The 16,341-nt window shown below is 46.8% G+C and overlaps 1 pseudogene; it reads right to left on the bottom strand.

Moving 5' to 3' along the window:
- Positions 1–7,896: 7,896 nt before the first annotated feature.
- On the bottom strand, positions 7,897–7,991 carry LOC123325397 (annotated as a pseudogene).
- Between the last annotated feature and the right edge of the window lie 8,350 nt (positions 7,992–16,341).

Raw genomic sequence — 16,341 nt, forward strand, 5'->3', positions numbered from 1 at the left:
TAATGGTGCCATAAGGGCGGGGTGGTGGGGGGGAGAAGCTTTGGCTTCCTTCTTATGAAGGGCATTTAGTGTTCTGGCTCCTTCCAAATAGGTGAGCAACCCTCCCTTGCCTGCCATCATCTGCAAAGCCTGGAGACTAGCAAAGGCAGCAGCACCTGTGTCCCTTCAAGGAGCCGAGTGCAGGCTATTAGCATTTTATCGACTTTGGCTCTGCTGTTAGTTTTTAGGATTCATAGTGAGATGCTTTCCTATATGTTTTCGTCAAAGTGTTCCCCGGGCTGAAGGAGCATAATTTGGAAGACGGGTTTGCATTCTAGTCTGTGTTCTAGACAGACCTCATATAAAGAAACACCCCCAGCAGCTCTGCTTACCAGGGGGGTGGAGGGACTGGGGAGAGTCACTGAAGGGAGCTTGCTTTTGTACGCATTTCAGAGATTTAATTTTATCAGCTGATGCAAATGATCTGTTCCACAAATGTAAAACAAAAGGACAAGAAAATGATCCCTGTGTCAACATCAGGATGTCTGACTTAAAATCCCATTCAAATAACTCCCTAAAAATGATCAGACACTGAATACATTATTTTTCTGACTTTGACAAAACCAGTCTGCACAAAGCAGCAACCCCAAGAGGCTACGGATAAACCAACCACGTTAAAACTTCAGCATTTTCATGTCAGTCACAGAATTTCTTAAGGGCCAACTCACTGTTTAAGGACTAATGTGTTTGGAGAGGGGGAAAAAAATCGTACTGTGTTATTAGGCAGAATCCCCTTTATATACAGGGATTGGATCAGTTTGACCCTGATTGTGCTGCCTGCTTTATTGTCCTACATCAAACACAGGGCCCTGGGCATCATCTTAAGGAAGGGCTGATTGAACTGTCGGCCTGACACTTGTCAGCTGTGGATAATACGGGTTTCAGTCCGTCATGCTCACACATAAATGAACCATGACAGAGATAGACTGTTGAATAGAAAAAGCAGTTTTACTGTGGATAACCTTTCTTGAATCAATGCAACAAATAATAAAGTCTGAAAAAGGGGACATGGGCCTTAGGAAAGCAGTGACGATCGGAACCAAATGGTTATTATCTTTTGGAGCCGTCAAAAATTGCGTATTTATCAAAGCATGTGAGTGAGACAAAAGGGAGAAGTGCTATGATCATCATAAAAACAGTGGCAGTTGAGGCCATGCGGTCTTCAATACGGTATCACATAACAAAACCCAGGTCCAGCTCGCCAGGCTTAAGAAAGGAGGCATCCGTGTGTGCACCAAACGGACTCCACAATTGTTTTTAGAAAATGGTGGCACACATCTTCATTAACCCAGCAGAAAAAGAATCAGAAACTCTTTATTTCTCTAAAACATTTCTCTCTTTTTTATTTAAAAAAGAAAAGAACTCCCAGTAGAAATTGTGGAAACTCTACGTTTCAATCAAGACAGTCAAAAGAATGATTTGAATTTACAGGCCTGTAATTGGAACAAATTGGAGACAAAAGAAGAGCGCTTGGTGAGGCCACGTGGTGTGGCCACAGTGCTGCTGTGTACAGTATGCTCGGGGAAAAAAAATCATGTTTCTTTAAAGCAAAGCTCACTCCACCAAGCTCCAAGCAATTTGCATAAATGTCTCTACCATGATTTTTTTTTTTATTTATGGGCCCTAAGTTTCTAATTAAATACTAATTAATACTATCACCAGAATTGTCTCCCATCCCCAGCTCTTCATAGCTTTGTCACTTTGATTAATGCACAGCCATTTATTAACTTATTTAACAAGCCGGGGTGCCTCATGACAAACTAGATTAAATTATCCTCATAACAGTCTCATTACTGAAAAAAAGGGAGTTTTAAACTTAATAAAAATTATCCTCAATAATGTTAAAGCTTTTTCACCGCACCCTTAAAAGATAGAAATAGGTTTCTTGTTTGATTTATAATATATGGAGTTGTATAAAGCATCCATTAATAAAATTTATAAGTTCATTTAAGCTTGCACATTACAGAAGTGCTGTAGCCTTGGGTGCTTATTATTTAACTTTTGCTGTAGTTATGAAGATAATTAATGTCCTGACCAGACAGGGACTAAAATACCCACTAGAATGAGATAATTAGAGACATAAATAATGTTTAGGTTCTCGTGTGCTGCTTTTTAAATTAATTGTTTTGTTTTCCACCCAAACTTGGTAAAGAAGAAAGTAAGAGTTTACCAAGGAACTGTACAATGACGGTGAGATTTTTTTTTCCCCCCCTCGCTGGATCCAGAAATGCTAAGAAGCCTCACAGTTTCTGGCCTGGAGGAGGGAGTGGGTGGGGGGGGCGGGGGTGGGGTGGGGATTCAGCTCTTCCCAGGAAACGGTGGGCCCTCGTTGCTCTCTGGCTCCCCCCAGTGGCCAGGTCCTGGAGGCAAGCGCACCTTGCCGCCCTGCCCCGATGATTAGTGGCCCCGGGAAGCCGAAGGGGGTGAGTCAGAAATGAGAACTGAAGCAAATCTCTTCATTAAGCGGTGGTGTAAGCTTCTCATCTTCGTCAGGCTTGGAGGAGGAGAGCCCCAGAGGGAGCTGAACAAGCCTATGGCAGCAAATCTTTCACGCTGACGGGGCAGAACGCAGGAAGCCATGGCACCCGCCTTGCTGGTCTGGAAACAAATATGTGTCAATGTACTAAAACAGACATGGAGCCCTGCCCCTCAGTGGGGGTGTGTTACCACAGGGATTCAGCATGTTCCGTGGGCTCTTTCTGTTCTAGTTTTCAGTTTCTTGCTAAAATAGCACCCTCATCGAGAATCCTAGGTCATCTGGTGTGAGGACAGTGGAAATGCACGTACTGATGGCAGAGAATTTGCTAGTTAAGCTTCTTTTTGGTCTGGGGTGTCCTGAGTCTCGGGGTCAGGGTGTTGGAAAGGGGCACGAGCTCCCTGGCTGCACATAGAGAGGGGACACCTGGGATGGACACCGGTTCACCATTTCCAGAGCCCTTTGACACATATCCTTAGTCCCACCGGAATCCCATGAGACCAGAGGGAGGGCCTATTACTGGGGCTGCAGAGGGGTCACGTGGCACTTTGGCTCCACACACTGGCCTGTGGGTTACTCCATCCCTGGGAAGGGCACCTGGCTCCTTTCTTTCTGGTTTCTGGTCTCCCTTCTGCATTTCTGCATCTCACCTCCATTCCTTCTCTCTTGTGCCCTCCTTCTCCCTCTCACCTTTCCCTTTTATCCTTGATTCTGAGCAGAGATAACAATAGCTCTCCTTGTTCACGTACAAAAATAGCTCACTTGTCAGAGCTGCACAGGGACCGGTGCCACAGAAACTCGGTGAGTGGAAGAACGGTTCAGAGAATTTTCTTTGGGTTTAGAGTGCTTTGTGGCCATAGTCATCTCCAGTTCACACCCCATCCCCAGGGGGTAAGTGGATGGCAAACGTCCCTATTATTTATATCCCTTGTTTAGCATTGATTAAGACTTCCGACTTTGTTGGGCGCCTGGGTGGCTCAGTTGGTTAAGCGACTGCCTTCGGCTCAGGTCATGATCCTGGAGTCCCGGGATCGAGTCCCGCATCGGGCTCCCTGCTCGGCAGGGAGTCTGCTTCTCCCTCTGACCCTCCTCCTTCTCATGCTCTCTGTCTCTCATTCTCTCTGTCTCAAATAAATAAATAAATAAAAATCTTTAAAAAAAAAAAAAAAAAGACTTCCGACTTTGCAAGTCTATTAGTAGAGACCTATTAGTAGACGTGGCTTTGGCCCAAAATAGATCAACATGAGGCCAGATCTCAGGTCCCTGATTGACTTGGTTTCCTCCTGGCAACTTTGAGTTCAATACACTAAGTCCCCGACTTGCCCAGCATTCATTTTGGGCAAGTGAGCCAAATTAAATTAAGCAGGGCCTCTAAGAACCTCACAAGAGGTCATAGATAAATTAAAATAAGGTATGGTAAGGGAGGAGCTCGACGTCGGCACAAGAGAGTGAAAGCCCAGTGGGTCTTCTTCCTGCCTGGGCCCTTCCATTTGTGTCTCCACGGGCTTTATTATGATGGCCTGAGGAGTGGAGTGGCAGAAGGGGGTTGTTGGCGAGATGGAGAGGGGCTGGGAACGAAGGCTGCGTGGTTGGGAAGAACAGAGGAGAAGTAACCGTTTTCAGGGGTTCTCAAACTTCAATGGGCAAAACAGTGCAGACTCTCTGGCTCCAGCTTCAGAGTTTCTGAATCAATCTCCCCGAGGTCCAGGAATCTGCATTCCTCATAGATCTGTGACTCTGATGTAGGGGTCAGTCCATGGACCCCAGGTTATAAAACATTGGCCGAAGAAGGGGAGAAACAGAAGATGGAAGAACTGACAGGAGGGGAGGGAATTTTGCCCGAATCATCTTTACCCCTCTGAGAAAGTGCTGTCGTCATCGTGTGTCCTTCGAAAGACCCCGCTTCCCTGGGATTCCATCTCCAGGTGGCAGGTGGCAAGCAGGGGACAGGGAAGGGGTAGAGTGCCGAAGGTTCCCTAACAAGAGGACAGTTGGGTCACAGGCACATCTCCTGGGCCCTGGGCAGCACCTCTGCTCAGTGCTTATCTAGCAGTCATGCTTACATCCACACCCCGCCCCCCCCCATTTTGCATCCACTGAGGCCGCTCCTTTAAAATTACTTGTCACTCTCCTGTCCACCTCTTCCTTCTGATAGTGAGGGAGTCCTTCCGTGAGGGAGCGTCTAAGGGAAATGGGGCTGCACTGGGGCCCTGGGCCCAGGCTGCTCCAAGCATCTAGGGGAAGTGAAGACGGGCTGGAGGGGCCCTCTGGCCTGCCTCCATAGCAGCCCGCTGGAACAGGCAAGGTGAGAAACGGGCTTCAGTTAAGTTGCCTGAGGCACACGGGGCCTCAGTCGGGCTGGGGTCCGCTGTGGAGTGTCTGGCTTCGGAAGGTCAGTCTGTCGTTTGGGTCGGGGTGCAGACAGGTGCTATGAGAGCAAGGGATCCTCACGCGGCTTCCGAACTGAGAATGCGCCCAGCTGGGCCCTGCTGCCCCGCGGGGCTTTGTCGATGTGCTCTTCACGCCTTCACCACAGTGCAGCCAGAGCGCTGGGCATGGCACCTGCATACACTGTTGAGCATGACAAACATGACAAATGCTAGGGGGTCCCAGGCTAGTGCCAGGCACTGTGCTAGGGGCTGGTGATACAAAGATGAAGCACGTTTTCTTGCCAGTGGGCTTGATTCTACCCCTTGAGGCTCTCCGTGCTGTTGCCCTGAGGAGAAAGGCTAACTCTGGAGAGGTCACCTGGGACCCCGCTGGTCCCCCAGCACCGTGCAGCCATCTGGCAGAGAATGGGGCACTCGTGGCTAGGTGGGTTCAGGCTTGGTTGGCAGGGCGGATGTGAGGGTGGGAAAAGAGTGACAGGGCTTAGGACCGTGGTTCCCAAACTGGGGTGTGCACACCTCCAGGGGCTGTGAAAGACAGGCCACTGGGGACGCGTAGGGAACACTGGAGCTCTTCCTAGACTGGTTGTTAGAAATCTTGTCATTTACGCCGTTTTATTTTTGTGGAATGTTTTAAAATGAAGAAATGTCAGCCCAGTAGTAAAATGTATGCAATTTACGAAGGAAGAATGAAAGGGAGGGAGGGCGGGAGGCCTGTCAGAGAGAGGTGGTCGGTTCTATTTCTTGTCTCACCGTTGGATGTGTGCTATGAAATAAATGCACAGGCCATTGGTTTAGAGCATTGTCAAAGGAGTGGCCGAAGTTCTGGGTCCTGGAGTCTAGGCTGGAAGGGGAAGGAAGCAAAACCAGGAGGATGCTGAGAGAATGGGGAACGTGGAAAGAATGGGGGATGGCCAAGCTCGAGCAGATGGAATGTCAGAGTTAGTGGAATAAAGGGAACAAGGTCTCAGGAGAGGGAGGTGTGATCGGAGAGCCTCAGGTGGGATGAGGCAGGCGATTCAGAAGCCGGCTTGTACCCAGCGCAGGGAAGGAAGGAAGGGGATGTGGTGTGGTGGACGTGTGGTCCACATGGATATTTAAGTGCCTGAGGTGATGGCAGATTGAACGCTAGAAACAAAGATGGTGCGCCACCTGCATGCCATTAGGAGGTCTGGGGGTCGTGGTGGGCAGCCGAGTGGCACAGGGAGAGGAGGGATTTACGAGTAGGGGTCTCTCTGAGGAGAAGGGAGGACACAGCTCTGGGAGTCTGGGAGGAGTGGAGAGGGATGAGTGGTACCAGTGGACAGAGCACGGCTTCAAAGGAAACAGGAACAAAGAGGAAAGTTCCCTGCCCCCAGGCTAAAGCTGAGGGGGGTTGCTCACCAAGGAACAGAGATTCCAGGGGGCACTGGACAAACTCCGGAATGAGGGCTGCGGTAGGGGTAGGTGTAGAGGAGAAGGTGGGAGCAGGCTGGAGGTGCGCTTGCGGGAGCAGGTGCAAGGCTGCCCGCACGGCTCAAGGCTTGCCCTTCCCCACCGCGCGTGTGCTGTTTTCACACGCTCTGTTCGGTGGGCTGTGGAATAAACTTTGAAATCATAGCTGGCATTTAAAAAAAAAAGGATGCGAATGTCTTTCTGTTCAAAAACACGGAATGTTACCTGTGAGCGGGTAGTGACATGCTTTGAACCTCTTGTAACAGTTCATTAGTGGTGATAACGCACCATTTGAGGGATTAGAACATGCCACCTCCATGTCACCTCCACACGCTCTGCCCATGCCAGGATCCTCCTCCTTGTCGGGGTCTCCAAGACAACTTCGGCTCCGTTTCACACGGCGGCAGCGGCAGCAGCCTGGCAGCCCTGACTCCCTTAGTAGGGCCAACAGTGCCTTTCTCCACCTGAGCCGCAAAATCTCCGAGCAAAGCATCACAACCAACTTCGGAATGGTTTTGCCTAATGTTCTCAGCTGTTGAGGGTCCTTCTGTTGTTCTTGGCCAGGTTGTTGCAGACATTTTGAATATTTTCAAAAATAATTTCCCTATCGGTTTTTAAAATCCTGATTCGTTGGAGTTCGTGCGTCTAAAGACGGAATACCCTGAAACCAGCCACCTCCTAGAAAGATGCCTTCTTCAAAATAGGCTATCTTGGCATCCAGTGCCTCTGGGACGTGTTCGCTCGTTCATTCACTCCACCTCACTTGTCCTGGCAGCCTGCAGCATGGCTCTTGTATGTGAACAATCACCGTATGTTCATTCAACTCTTCCTCTTCATACCTGCTAGTAGCAGCCTTTCTGGGATACATTTTTGAGTTTGTGACTCGTCACCTTTCCCTTTCAAGAGTGTGGAGTCATCTTTGTTCTCAATGACTTCTACTTTTCTGAGGCTGAATATCTTCAAGATTTAGGGTCAGTCCCTCTCCAAACACCTGCAAATGCCTTTAAAAATGAGTCCGTTCCAGGGTATAGTTTTTCTTTTATGATACCAAATTTATTCATAATACATTATGCAGGTGTTTTGATGGGAATCCAGAAACATCTTGAGACACCATATTTCTCTGAAATGTGAGAATTTAAGACCATTGCTGTTCCAACAAGTCTTGTGTATAGAGCTTTTTATTGCATTCATTTGCATTATTTTGTTCACTTCTCAGAACTCTGTCAATTAGCAACAGCTTGATCTTGCAGATGAGAATGGAACACAGAAAACTCACCCAAAGTCACATACTTGGAAGATGGTGGAGCCAGGACTAGACCCAGTGTTCTCTCTACTAGATCATTCTGCCTTTCAGAATTAAAGACAGATCAGACAATAAGATCATTCCAAATCTGGCACATGACAGGTTAGAGCTGGAAGGGACCCTTCTCAGTATCTTATTCAACCCCCACCTTCCTAGACATTCAGTACATGTATCTAATTAGGAAAAATGCAAATTATTTGACTGTATACCTATAAATATTATCCCTAGAAAGAAAAGGAACATTTGGTAAATGTACAAAAAGTATGGGAAGAATTTGCATGTTATCCTTGTGTAAGGACCGTGTTAATCTTATCTGTATTGTTCCAGTTTTAGTATACATGCTGCCAAGCAAGCTCCAGAATATTTTAAAATGAATATACTGCAATAGAAAATACCAAACTGTACCACATATGGTAAAGGTCAGTATTGTTTTACGAGACTTTTGTGTTGGTTGCATATATGTGTAGATATCATGGGTCATGATAGAAAATTTATTTCCTGCTGTGGATTGTGCTAACAGATGTTGGAAAGCCACTGGTATGGTAGAAAGAGCGTCGGAAAGTGGGTTCGATGACTTGACTCCAGTCCTTGCTCCGCCAACAACCACCTGCGTGAGCTTGGCCAACGAACTTGACCCGCTGGGGCTCCAATTCCTTATTATTAAAATGAGCAGGTCGAACTAGATGTTTTTGAGATCCCTTTCTCTAAGATTGTGTCATTCTGGTGATCCTCTAGTGGCCTTGATGAAACACAAAAGGCTTTCAGATGAGAAAGGTGGGTGGAGGGAAATGTCAGGAGCAGCAGGGCAAGCGTAAGCCAGGTGCAGACGCCTGACTTTACCCACAACAGCTGCTGTCCTGGTGCTCATTCCTGCTGCTTGTCATCATGCTGGTAGCACCCCGAGATGCTGCTGCCACGAGGGTGTGAATGATGACCATGGTTAAATCCAAGTTGCAGCCTGTGGACGGTAGTGGAGGTGAGGACTGCCAAGCACACACACCTGGTACCACTCTTGGCACTCCTAGGTGATCAGAAGCAGTTCTCGATGACAAGCATGATAAATGTTCCAAGGAGGAAGCAAAGGAAAGGCAACCGAAATAGACTAAGTTGAAACCTAGGAGCCATATTTCCTCTACAATCTATACGGCCCCAGAGTAATAAAGATTTTCCTTAGGAAAAAGAAAAAGAGGGGAGCCACTTCAGAAAATGTGCAGTGTGAAATGCTTAGAATAATTCCTTTTCTGGTGTAGACTCACACTTAGTTTTCTGTAAAGAACAGGGACATGTTACCACTTTTCACTCCTTCGATGGATCAGATGCAAAGTTAATTTCATGGTGGAGAAACACCCGAGAGGTTGCTTGCTTTCCATTAATATAGAAGACGTTTTTGACACCAGCACATAGGACGTGTATATGTACACACAGACACACACACACGAGAGCTGATAAATACATTAAATGGATAAATTATTGATTGATCCAGGGGCAGCATGCAATATGACAAGAAATGAGATGTATCTGTGTGATATGCACGCACGTGTAGAAATCGAGGGGCGTGTTTTCTTTTTTCCTCAGGTAGAAATATCATGCTAGAAAACATTTTGCCTTTGAAGAACAAAAGTACAACGGCATTCCAAAAATTGAAGGTTATAGTTTTGCACAATTGCTTATTATTCATTGTGCTTGGGAATAGGGCATGGAGAGGACAATTACCTTTCCCAGCCTGGATCTCTTTAGCACGCTTCAATTTAGTGTTACCCCCTCGGTAAGATTTAACAAGATGTGTCTGTTGGCCTACAAAAAGAAACCTGGTCGACAAGAGCCTTGAGAGTCAGGAAGCAGATCAGAAGTAGACTTGGTTGTTGTGAAACACTGTGTACTTTTAAAGAAATAGATTAATAATGTAAGTCACTTTAGTCCTTGTGGAGGGCCCTGAACTGTCAGCGCTGACGGCCCGTCTGCAGCCCAGGTGCATCATGGGATAACCCCAGAACCAACCCTGCTCTGTCCCACAGATGAGCCTCTTCCAATCCCTCTAGCTGGACTGTGGAGAAAACACAGCCTGGTGGTTGTATCTCACCTTGACCGGGGCCCCGCAGGAAGCACTGCTGGACAGAGTGGGGAGGAGATGCACTTGCTAGACTCTTCTTTTTGCGTAGGTGACTGGGGAGGTATAAGAGATCAGTACCTTCCGGTCATGACATATGGCGACGGGCACTAAAGCCATGAGCCTAATGTGGGATGTTGACGTAGCTTCTTCTGTAGTTACTCTATTTATTTCCAAATGACAAAAAACAAAATCCGAAACCCAAACAAAAAATAACTCCAAAGTCCCAGCAACAGGAAAAAAAATATCCAGCCCATACTAACCGAGTGGCTGTTATTTTTGGCTGTGGGCTGGCCTGGGGAGACGCTCTTTGGCTGGCTGTCCCCATGCATGGCTGTCTGACTGGAATTTTTGTGAGCCGGGAAAGGCATGGTTATATTTGGCCTCTGGAAGGGAAGTTGCTGAGATAGAAAGGCAGCTTTGGATCATAGGGTTTGAGCCCATGCCAACAGGAGGGGAAGCAACTTCCCCATTTCCAGCTGAGGAAGCTGGTGGGACAACCAAGCCGGACCTTAGGCAGGGTTTCGTGCGGAGGCCTGCAGGGGAACATAGTGCCTGACTGGACTGCCCGAGGAGCTTGGTCCAGGCCAGTGAGACCAGCTGCCCCTGGCTGAGACGGCCCGGAGGGGCAGCTGGGCTCAGCTACAGTGCCTGCAAAGCAGGACACCCTGCCCTCTATTTTCCTTCATGTTGTCCCCCAGCGCTCAGTCTAGGTTATCTCCTGGTATTGTATTCATGGAAGTTTCCATGTCATTTACCAGTTATCATTCATATGCCCTGTGTTCACTACTAGATGGTGAGTGTTTCGGTTTTACCTCATGATCCACAGAGCTTCCATACACGAGGACATTTTAAGAACCAAAACTGCCTGAGGATGCCCTCCCCCTCTACATTCTGGGTTATGTGTGTATATATATACATATACATATATGTATGTATATATATATATATAAAGTTAATGATTAAATCTTCAGTTGTGTTATAAAAAGAATGACACTTGAGTCATGATAGAAAAACAAGATTGTTGTTTATGAATATACCACTAAAATATGCATTTTCTAAGGCTCATTGATTTATTTCCAATTCGAGAAACCACATAGATGTACAAAATGGTTCATTAGATATTCATTATACCTCCTTAGCTGCTTTTATTAGAAGTGCCCATGGTGCCAATGGCAAGGTTGATGTTTTCAGGGGTTGAATCAATGCTTGAAACTCATCAATTTCTCATAGGCAGTTTTGGTTTAAGGTATTTTGATGATTTTATAGAAATGTTTTATCCCATTAAAAGCTATAACTTAAACTGCGGTGCAGGGCAGGCGCACATTAGATGATAAATGGCTTTGTATAAGAGATTTCAAATTCGTCAAATCTGCATTAAGGAACTATATTTGAAATTGGTTGGAAGGTTGGGTGAATTCTCCAGGTGCAAATGACATTTGTTTTATGGATCCCTCTGAAACAATTCCCCCAGAGTTTTCATTTGAATAAATCACATCCAAGTTCAGCACTCCAGAAACAGCTAGCGTGGTAGAGTGGCATTAGATGCTTTTCTGGTTCCTCCTTTTAGGGAGGAGGGCTCGATTTTCTCATCTGTAAAGGAGGTGAGCCTAGATAGCCTGGAGGTATGAATCTTTATACCCTCTCTTCTTTCATTCACTCACTCATTGATTCATTCATTCATTCCACATGTATTTGTTGAGTAGGTGTGGGCATGTTCTGTCACTAAAGAAATGGCAATATATAAAAACCTAGACCTCGTACTCATGGAGATGATATCCTAGGAGAAAGACGGTAAACAAGATCACTTCATAGATTGGTAAGTGCCATGAAGACAGTAAAGGAGAGTACTGTAATGGTAAGTTGTTGGCAGGTGGCCCCATGCCTCTCTGAGAAAGGGTCCCTTCGGCTGAGGAGAAGCCACCAGAGCGAACATCTGGAGGAGGAGCATTCCAGGAAGAGGGACCAGCAAAGGCCATGGTGTGGCAATGCAGTAATGTGGTCAAGGAAGAGAAAGGCCTAAGTGTTTTCCTCCTGGGTCTTCTTGCCCCACCTCTAGAGCTGTGAATATTCTGCTGCATGAAAATAATGAGGCCAAGGGTGTTGTGGGACGGGTGTTGTGGGACAGGTGCAGAGGGAAGCGAGAGGGAACACTGGGGCTGGGGTGGATTGCCCTGTTAAAGTAGACTAGGCTACACTACAGTCCTGAATAGCTCCACATCTCAATGCTTTTATTTTTTAAGGATTTATTTATTTATTTTAGAGGAGGGACAGAAGGGGAGGGAGACAAGCAGACTCCCCGCTGAGTGGGGAGCCTGATACAGGGCTTAATCCCAGGACCTCGAGGTCATGACCTGAGCTGAACTCAAGAGTCCAATGCTTGACCAACGGAGCCACCCAGGCGCCCCATCCACATCTGAATGCTTTAACCAAGCATGGTTTTTCCCTGCCTGTGTCATGGCCTAATTGGGTTCTGATGATGCCTCTGTCAGCAGGGAAGCAGATTCTTGCTAGCATGTGTCTCCACCATCTTGAAGTCCTTTATTTCCAGTCTTATGAATTGGGAGGGGAGAATACATAGAAGGCTGGATTGAATGTTTTAGGGCCCAGGGCTATACTGGCCACTTGACTGGAAACCAGATCCATGGCTCTAACTGTAAAGGGAGGCTGGAAAACAGGATCTTGCTGTATCTTGAGGGAGGAGTAGCTGAATTGGTGAACATCAAGCCAGTCTTGGCCACCGTAAAGAAAGTGGGAAAAGAGAGGATGCTCTCCCTATATCTTAAAGACCTACACAGCGTATGTTCCACTGTGGCCAGGAATGCTGGCAAAGGGGCTAACATGCCTCACAACAATGACTTCTCCCCATCCCACCAGACAATACACAAAGAAGTAGGGGGCGGGGAGTCCTAATCAGACCTAGAAGGGAACTCACGTAGATGAACCCCACTTTAGGCTCAAACTCAGTCATTTCAATGCTTGTTAAGAGTCTGGAGGAGATGCCAGTTTTGATGCTAGAGACTCCTAACTCCTATTGCCTGGCCTTCATGGCTTCCTCCCGTCTGACTTCACCCCATTTAATCCAACCCTACTGCTCACACCTCAGATCATCCGCTCTTGCTAGGCTCAACTTCTTGAGGCTTCCCACTCAACAGAGAGCAGACTTCATCTCCTGTGTTCTCACTCTTATTCCCTTGTAGTGCTCCTCTCTATCAAATCCCACAGTCCTTCTTACCTTTGTGGAATCTTCCCTGCCTTCTCAGACTTCAGTGGAGTGTAATCACAAAGAGGCTGCATGTCTCTTCCATTCAAGCCTCAAGTGCTCAGGTGGGTCCCTGTTTCCCATCCTCTAGAGACATTTCATGCAGATCTTACTGCTTTCTGGATCCCTTTCAACTATTAGAAGAGCCTCAATTTTGAAAATGAGGTTTATTTTCAAGTATTACAAGTCCAGTCCAGTCTAATGTAAATCTTCAACCTCACCTCCAAATTAGAGTTACTTACCTAAGTTTAAGTTCAGGGTTGTGCAGTTGAGAAGGAGGGGTTGATTTGCTGCTTGTGCTCCCTCCACCTCATGCCCCTTTGTGCTCTTCTGGGGTCCAGTAATGAAGACATTATCAGTCAGATTAGAGGAGGAGGGGCAAAAAATATATCTCACATCAAGAGTCCCTACAGGCTAATGTTGAGAGGCCACACAGTGCACTCCTTCCCAGCAGCCACCATCATCTGTTCTCTCCTGGGGTGCATTTTGGGCTACTTTGAAGAACCTCCTCTCACTAATCATGTAAACCTCATCCTCCCATCCCCTTTCTCTGCTCCAGCCACTCTAGCCATCCTTCCACATCTCAGTGTTATGATACTTCCTGCATCAGAGCCTTTGCAGTGTCATCCCTCTAGCTGAGACTCTCCCTCCCTAGCCGCTTGCCCGGGTAACTCCTAGTGATCTTTCAAATCTCAGCTCGAGCATCAATTCTCTGGACAAGCCTAACTTGAACTCTCAGCCCAGGGCAGCCTCTGATTATGCACTCCCACAGCCATTAATTAAGACATTAATTGTGTAAACTGTTGTTTAACATCTCTCTTCCCCACCTCAATGTGGATTCCGAGAGGTGTTGATAGATGTTTGTAGAAAGAGAATTAAGTGGATTTTCCCAATGAGCTCATGAGCACTTGGACATGCCAAGCAGATAGTCGGTACTCAGTAAATATTTGTGGAACTGACATGAACATGAAGGGAGGAGCCATGCCTACTAATCTCTGGATTTGCTATATGACTGAGCACATAGTAGGATTTCAGTAAATGTCTGTTACCTAAGTGTTTTGAACAACCTCTTCAGAGTTATCTTAAATAATGGAGAATTGGCTGAAATGCATTTCTGACCTGACCTGTGCCTTATGGGTGCTTCTGAACATCAGCAGAAGAGTTGCTGTGTTATCTTTGCCAAGCCGGGCTTCTCGTCTGCTGACTTCTTTTTTTTTTTTTTTTTTTTTTTTAAAGATTTTATTTATTTATTTGACAGAGAGAGACATAGTGAGAGAGGGAACACAAGCAGGGGGAGTAGGAGAGGGAGAAGCAGGCTTCCCCGCGGAGCAGGGAGCCCGATGTGGGGCTCGATCCCAGGACTCTGGGATCACGACCTGAGCTGAAGGCAGACGCTTAACGACTGAGCCACCCAGGCGCCCCTCGTCTGCTGACTTCTTATTCCATAGTTTGGGAGGAGCATGTTGTAGGAAGGGGACATGGGTAATGTAATCATAGATCCAAAGAGTGACAGGTTCTAATAATTTGTCCCTTGGTTCCCTTCAGTACATTTGTGTCTCTGGCAGTCCACCCAATCCAATTGTTGGAGGGATTGGACCCTCCAGCAGGGTCCCTAAGCAGGGTCCACCATATGTGCCTTCAACCTGACTTGCATGAAGACTTGTTTTATTAGTCACAATGAGTTGCAGGTGCAAAGACTGAGGGCACAACTAACTGTATGTGGAATCACCTCCTCACATACGAAATTAAACACTTGCACACTCAGAATTAGGTTCAAGTGGCTAATTGCACCCGGAAGTAGGTAATTGCAGGTGCAATTAGCTGCAAGTGCAATTTTTCACCCAAGACTAATTGCTCCCAAAGTAAGAAGATAGGGATTGAAAATTCAGCACTGAATGGGTGTGTGGTTATTGCAACCACCTGTGATTTTAATAGCCCTCTCCCTCTGACTTAGAGTGTGGTGGCCTCCCTTTGGTCTTTATGAATAGTTAGGTTGCTTAACTTTATCTGTGTATCCTTCTGTAGCATTCTCTTTTCAAGTTGAGTCTTCTTTCCCTTGCCAAGAACCTCTTTCTTCAAGACTTCTGGAATCCCTGGCTTTTTAAAAGACATATGTTCCTCTACAGTTCTTCTGCACCTAAAACCCCTCAGAAATAAGAAATGGTCAATAAGTTGGACAGCTTAGTGGGTGCTAACTTCCAACTTTCTTGAGGATTGTCATTTGAACATGATGAATGAAAAATTCTCCCCACTTTAAGTGAGGAAGAAATGGACCCTCCATCAAACTACCCAGAGAAGTATCTTCTCTAGCAGGTTCAATCCAACCTCTTTTCCTAATAGCTTTTCTCCAGTGTTGGTATAGGATTCCACCCAAGAAAACAAAAACCACCATGGTTTTTTAAAAAAAAAGATTCTAAAATTAAAGCATAATTGGAAAAAAAGCAATGAATTTTAATTTAAGTTGGATTCAGTAAAACTAACCAAAACTGCTAATACCACTCCAGAAAGTCTTTTGATCATATAACATGACTGAGGTAAGAAGTTGATCACCATAGTTATCTTGACAGAGTATTTCATAAAGGCACTTACTTACACTGGTATTAGCAGACTGAAATGGCAAAAAAGGAACCCTGAGGTATTTCAGAGGTAACTGCAGGAAGCAGCTACCACCCCAAGGGCTGGGGAAGCAGAGGCAAGAGGCTGGGTTATTAGCACCTAGAAGCTTGATGTGTTACAGAACCTGGACTGGATTGCCCCACGGAAGAACCAAGCAGCACCCGGAGATCTTGGAGGATAGGAGGTTTATTTAATGCCTGCGAGCTCTGAGGAAAGTGATCTCCAAAGGTCTGAGCCCCGAGCACAAGCCAAGTGGGCAATTTATACACATCTACTTCCACATACTTGGCACTTTTGGCGCGTGCGCGAAGCAGGGCAGGGAGAAGAACCCGGAAGAGCCCCGGGGCAAGGACTGGGACTCCTTCTCTGGCTCGTCGGCCATCTTAGGACACAGATTTTTCCTTATGAGAAGGATCTTCTAGAGCTCCGATTGATCAGGCATACAGACCTCTGGTGGAAGGAGGTTGCCTAGTGGCTCACTGCCTCCGCAGCCTGGAGTGGGGACCACACAGAGCTGGGACCTGGAGCTCTGAGGAGAGGGCACTCGGCGATTCCCAGTGCCTTGAGGAGCTTAGTCGGGGGGAGAACCTGCATAGTGGGACCCAGAGCTCTGTGTAGGTCTGCCCCCCAGCTGGTACCACACTGTGGGCAACCCGTGAAACTGCAGCCCAGGCTCAGAAGGGGAAAAATGCCTTCAGGGTGGGCCACGGAGCCTGG

The sequence above is a fragment of the Neomonachus schauinslandi genome, chromosome 7 (genome assembly GCF_002201575.2).
Source record: "Neomonachus schauinslandi chromosome 7, ASM220157v2, whole genome shotgun sequence".
Taxonomy (NCBI): Eukaryota; Metazoa; Chordata; class Mammalia; order Carnivora; family Phocidae; genus Neomonachus; species Neomonachus schauinslandi.